The sequence below is a fragment of the Orycteropus afer genome, unplaced genomic scaffold (genome assembly GCF_000298275.1).
Source record: "Orycteropus afer afer isolate SDZICR_OR568_19922 unplaced genomic scaffold, OryAfe1.0 scaffold00169, whole genome shotgun sequence".
Lineage (NCBI taxonomy): Eukaryota > Metazoa > Chordata > Mammalia > Tubulidentata > Orycteropodidae > Orycteropus > Orycteropus afer.
The window spans coordinates 1,997,067-2,003,928 of NW_006921756.1; positions in this window are offsets into that span (position 1 = coordinate 1,997,067).

Here is a 6,862-nt window from a genome sequence, read left to right on the forward strand (position 1 = left end):
CACTGTACCAAGAGTGGGCTCCCCATTCAGTCTCTGTGGCGCCAGCTAGTGGATGGAGCATGTGGAGGGAGGGTGAGGGGAGTGAGGAGAGGGTGCAGTTGTAATGCAGCCAAGGTTTCTTTTCATATACTTAAGCAGTAAATCCCTTCATCCTGCAATGAGGACCATTGAGTTGCAGAACACCTATCCCAGGGCAATGCACTCATCTACTCTAGGGAGATACACCCCTTAGAGCAATTGGCCATGAGACACCAGAGGGCAGCATTCACACAGAGGGAAAGCTGTACAGACAGGAGTGCATAGTTAGCAAGGGCACAGGGAGGGGGTGGTCACAGGGACAGGAGGGGAGGAGAGTTTGTTATGGTTGGGGATGGTAATCGGGGAGTGAAATCAAATGTGCGTGAACTGTTTAATGTAAAATAAATTTGCTCTGTAAATTTGCACCCAAAGCACAATAAATTTTTTTTTAAAAAAAGAAAAATTAAGACTTGTAGGCATTGGGAAACTGCTTTACTCCAACAGTTCTTGCTATGTGAGAATACAGGCCTTGTGTTGCCAGATCTCTTGTTAAAAAGCCAGAAATTCAAGTTTTATGTGAAATCTTTTTTTAGGGCTATCTGGTGGTGTTTGATTGCTAACCAGAGCAGAGGCTGGTGGTTCAAACCCACCGTCCACTCCTTGCAAGGAAGACTGAGCAATCTACTTCCGTACTGATACCACTTTGGAAACCCAAGAAGGGGTTGCTATGAGTTGGATCCGATTCCATGGCAGTGAGTGTGGTTTTTTTTTTTTTGGTCCAATTTTTAAGTGTGGGCAATTGACATTTTAAAAGCATGCAGGCCAGATACAACCCAACTATGGGATGAAGTTGGCTCACTAGTTTGCAATCTCTGGTTTGATACAAGAAAAAAGATCTGTATGCAAATTGTTATAAACTGAGACTGATGGTGAACCATGCCAAAAATGGGTGCCTTATTCTTCAGAAGGAGCCCTGGTGGTGAAAGTGGTTAAGTGCTTGGCTGCTAACTGAAAGGTCAGCAGTTCAAAAACAGCTGCTCCACGGAAGAAAGATTACAGCCTTGGAAACCCTATGGGGCAGTTTTACCCTATTCTATAGTTGCTTTGGGGAGCTCTGGTAGCCTAGTGCCTAAGGCACTTGACTGCTAACCAGAAGGCTGGTGCTTCAAACCCACCAGCCACTCCTTGGAAGGAAGGTTAGGCAATCTACTTTTGTAGTGATACTGCCTCAGCAACCCAAGGAGGGGTCGCTATGAGTTAGGTCCAACTCGACAGCACATAACAACAATAACATAGTTGCTTTGAGTCAGAATCAACTTGATAGCAATAGGCTTTGGTTTTTAGTGTTTGTGTGTGTGTGTGTTTCAGAGGTAGTCAACAGATTTAGATTCAGTACAGCCAGTAAGACTGAGGAAAGCTCTAGTAGATGAACATGTGGCAATGGAGCTCTGAGAATCTGGAGGATTATATTTACAAAATAGGACAAAAGGCCACTTGAACCTAGAAGCTCTTTCAATCTATTGTCCTAGTAGCTATACAGGATAGCCAGCATTTCTGACTCAGAAACCATTGCATGGTGTTAAGGATTGAATTGTGTCCCCCAAAACTATGTTGTAAATCCTAATCTCTATGCCTGTAGTTATAATCTCATTTAGGAATTAGTTTTCTCTGTTATGTTAATGAAACGGGATTAGATATGGTAGGTCTTAAAACAATCTTTTTGAGGTACAAAAGAGATTAAACAAGCAAGGAAAGCAGCAGAGATGGGTGAAGAAAGATACTAGGCTAAATGAAGATTGTCCAGGATCAGAAGAAGCTCAGAAGAGACAAGGACCTTCCCCCAGAGCTCACAAAGAAAGAAAGCATTCTTCTAAAGCCAGCACCCTGAATTGGGACTTATAGGCTCCTAAATTGTGAGAAAATAAATGTATTTGTTAAAGTCACCCCACATGAACAGGCTGAATGATTAGGTATGTCTAGGCAGGTGGGGGTGTGCCTATAACCATGTAGGGTTGGCGGACAATGTTTCTACCAGTGTATTTGTATGTTCTGTAAGAATTTCCAGGTATATAGTAGAGTTGACAAGGGACAAAGTTGTAGTCATTTCTTGGCCACAGCCAGCTACCTAGAGGGAGTGAGTAGTTGGACCTGTGGGCTCGAGACCAAGGTTGTAGGGGATACCAAGCTCAATTGGCATAACATACTACACAAAAACATTGTTCTACATCCTACTTTGGCAAGTAGCAACTGGGATCTTTAAAGCTTGCAAGATGCCATCTAAATGCAACAATGGGTCTCTCCTTGTCCAGAGCTAAGAAGAATGAAGAAAACCAAAGGTGCATGGAAACAGTTAGTCCAACGGAGTGGTACACCATGTGATCCTCAGTATTTGTGACTCTGAGACCAGAAAAACTAGTTGGTGCCCAGCTACCACTGTCAACCACTCGGAGGGGGATCTATGTAGGAGATCCTGGATAGAGGGGGAGAACAATGCAAAAGAAAACTCAAAATCATAAAAAAAAAAAAAAAAGGGGAAACCAGATTTGCTGGTCTGATAGAGCCTGGTGGAACCCCGGAGACTATGGGGCCAGCTACCCTTCAGGTTTGAGATTGAACCCACTCCTGTGGCTTCCAGCCAAACAAAAAACAGGCATATGAGCTGAACAGTTACATTAGGTACATATACTCCTTGGAGAGATCAATCATGGGAGAATAGAAGTGCTGTGTATTCATAGGGAGACAGTTCATGGGGGCAGGAGTGCATGGGAGGGAAGGACACAGGGAAGTGGTAACTATGGGGAGGAAGTAGGAAAAGAGTTGTTGCATTGTGGTAAATGGCAGTCAATGTCATGAGACAAAGTGTATGTCAACTGCTGTACAGAAAATGAATTTGCTCTGTAAACTTTAACCCAAATCACAATTTAAAAAAAAAGAAAAGTCACCTATGTGGTATTTCTGTTACAGCAGCACTAGATAACTAAAACATATTCATTGCAAATATCTTTTTTAACAACATGAATGGCAACTATACATGTGGACTTCACCAGATGGAACACACTGGAATCAAACAGACTATATCTGTAGAAAGAGATGTTGGAGAAGCTCAATATCATCAGTCAGAAAAAGGCCAGGGGCTGAATATAGAACAGACTATCAGTTGTTCATATGTTCCAACAACTGTTTCTTGGTCTATGTAGGTTCCTCACGGGCACAATTAAGTGTTCTGGAACTCCCATTTTTTACAATGTTATCTGTAATTTGTTACAATCCACATAAACATATATGTTCATATGTTTAAGTTGAAGTTGAAGAAAATTAAATCTGCAAGAGCCAAAATATGACCTTAAGTACATCCCAGCTGAATTTAGAGACTATCTGAAGAACAGATTTGATGCAATGAACACCAGTGACCAAAGACCAGACGAGTTGTGGGATGACATCAAGGACATCAAACAGGAATTAAGCAAAATGACATTAAAAGGACAGGAAAGAAAGAAAAGACAAAAATGGATGTCAGAACAGACTCTGAAACTTGCTCTTCAATGGAGAGTAGTCAAAGCAAATGGAAGAAATGATGAAGTAAAAGAGCAGAAGATTTCAAAGGTCAGCTCAAAAGGATGAACTAAAGTATTATAAGGAAATGTGCAAGGACCTGGAGTTGGAAAATCAAAGAGGAGGAACATGCTCAACATTTCTCAAGGTGAAAGAACTTAAGAAAAAAATTCAAGCTTTAAGTGGCAATATTGAAAAAGTCTATGGGCAAAATATTGAATGATGCAGGAAGCATCAAAAGAAGATAAGAGGAATACAAAGTCACTAAAGCAAAAAGAACTGGTCAATGTTCAACCATTTTAAGAGGTAACATATGATCAAGAACCGATGGCATTGAAGGAAGAAGTCCAAGTTTCACTGAAGGAACTGGCAAAAAACAAGGTTCCAGGAATTGATGGAATACCATTGAGATGTTTCTACCAATGGATGCAATGCTGGAAATGCTCAGTCATTTATGCCAAGAAATTTGGAAGACAGCTACCTGGAAAACTGATTGGAAGAGATCTCTTATCTATGCCTATTCTAAAGAAAGGTGATACAAAAGAATGTAGAAATTAATGAACAATATTATTAATATCACACCCAAGTAAAATTTTGCTGAAGATAATTCAAAAATGGTTGCAGCAGTATACTGACAGGGAACTGCCAGAAATTCAAGCCAGATTCAGAAGAAGATGTGGAATGAGGGATATCATTGCTGATGTCAGGTGGATCTTGGCTGAAGCACAGAATATCTGAAAGATGTTTACCTATTTTTATGTTATGTAAAGGCATTCAATTATGTAGATCATAACAAATTATAGATAACATTGCAAAAAATGGGACTTCCAGAAAACTTAATTGTGCTCATGAGGAAACTATACATAGACCAAGAGATAGTTGTTGGAAGAGAACAAGAAGATACTGCTGGTTTAAAATCAAGAAAAGTGTGAAACAGGATTATTTCCTTTCACCATACTTACTCAATCGGTATGCTGAGCAAATAATCAGAGAAGATGGACTATATGAAAAATAATGCAGCATCAAAATTGGAAGAAGGTTTATTAACAACCTGCAATATGCTGAAAAGGAAAAAGACTTGAAGCACTTACTGATGAAGATTAAAGATTACAATCTTCAGTATGGATTACACCTCAACATAGAGAAAACAAAAATTCTCATAACTAGACCAATCAGCAACATCATGATAAGTGGAGAAAAGATTGAAGTTGTCAGGGAATTAGTTTTACTTGGATCCACAATTAACACCCATGGAAGCAGCAGTCAAGAAATCAAATGACATATTGCACTGGGCAAATCTGCAAAAGACCTCTTTAAAGTGTTAAGGAATAAAAATGTCACTTTGAAGACTAAGGTATGCCTGAGCCAAGTCAGTATTTTCAGTTGCTTCATATGCATGTGAAAGCTGGACAATGAATAAGGAAGAAGGTGGAAGAGTTGATGCATTTGAGTTATGTATTGGTGAAGAATATATCATGCACTCCCAGAAGAACAAACAAATCTGTCTTGGAAGAAATATAGCTGGAATGCTCCTTAGATGCAAGAATGGCTAGACTTCATCTCTTGTACTTTGGTCATGTTATCAAGAGGGACCAGTCCCTGGAAAAGGATATCAAGGGTATGGTGGTTAAGTCTGTGTGTCAACTTGGCTGGGCCTGGTTGAGTGGCTGGGCAACTGGTGGTGTTATTCCCCATGATGAGACTGGCAGTCAACTCCACGGTGGGATCTACCACAAGCAGCTGAATAACTGCTTTGGATATGTGGTCTGCTTCCCATATATAAGAAGCAGCTTTGGGAATGGTCTCGAGCTTATGGCATGCTTGGACCCTGCATGTGGCTGTGTCATTGTTCAGAGCCTGCCATGCTCTGTTGACCTGGGGACTTACAATGGACTTGAATGAATGGCCTGCCATGTAGTTTGGTAACATCGGGACTGTGCCTTTTTACTTGTCAACCTTGGGCTTGTTAGTCTCAGCAGCCAGCAGCTGTCTGAGTGAAGAAATGCCTCTAGCTTCAGTAGGCTGGGAGCTGGGGGCAGAGCTGAAGCCCAATGTTCTGGTCACCTAGTGCTGCTCTGACAAGAAATATACCACAAATGGGATGGCCTTAACAAACAGGAGTTTATTCTTACAATTTGGAGGCTTTAAGTCCAAGTTCAAAGTGCCAGGCTCTAGGGGCTGAGTAAAAGCCCCTCAACCTTGGGGTCCGATGTTACCAATCCACACAGCAGGCCATTAACTTAAGGCCACTGTAAGTCCCAAGGTTGGCAGAGCATAGCAGGCTGCTGAGCAACAACATGGCTATATGCAGGATCCACACGTGCCACAAGCTAGAGAACATTCTCAAAGCTTCTTATATACAGGAAGCAGACCACATACCCAAAGGCAGCTACTCAGCTGCTCCCAGTAAATTCCATCATGGAGTTGATTACCAGTTTCATCATGGGGAATACTACATCCAGCTGCCCAGCCACTCAACCAGGCCTGGCCAAGCTGACACACAAACATAACTACCACACCAAGGCTAAGGGGTTTTCATCCAGCCCGTAGAGCCTGGTACTTTGAACTTGGACTTAAAGCCTCCAAATTGTAAGAGAATAAACTCCTGTTTGATAAGGCCATCCCATTTGTGGTATATTTCTGTTAGAGCAGCACTAGGTAACCAGAACAGAGGGTCAGCAAAAAAGAGGAAGACATTCAATGACATGGATTGGCACAATGGCTGCAACAATGGACTCAAGCATAGCAACAATTGTGAGGATGGTGCAGGACTGGACAGTGTTTTGTTTGGTTGTACACAGGGTTGTTTGTTATGCATTGGCTCCAGCTTAATGGCACCTAACAACATAACAACAACTATATTTGTTTTATCATGTATTTATCCCTCCATCAATTAGTACATCTTATTTTTGAGCATTTCAGTGTAAATTGCTTACATATGATTTGATTTTTAAGTAAAAGTTTTTATATTAATATATTAAAAACCATTGATAATAAAGCATAATCTTTTATAAGAAAAATGTCATATGATCTTTTATAAGAAAAAACTTGTTCCTAAGCAACAGTTTACCATGTACTTTGCTTTAAATGAATTAATTGCAATTTAACTTCTTTAGTTATATAAACAGAAAAACTTTTCATGACCTGATATTTGCAATTGGTATTTTGCACATAAAATTTAACAGATTTTTTTTCCTTAAAAACATATTTTATTAGAGTATAACATTGTGTTAGACTGGGTTCTCTAGAGAAACAAAATCCAGCAAAGTTTATATATATATATATATATATA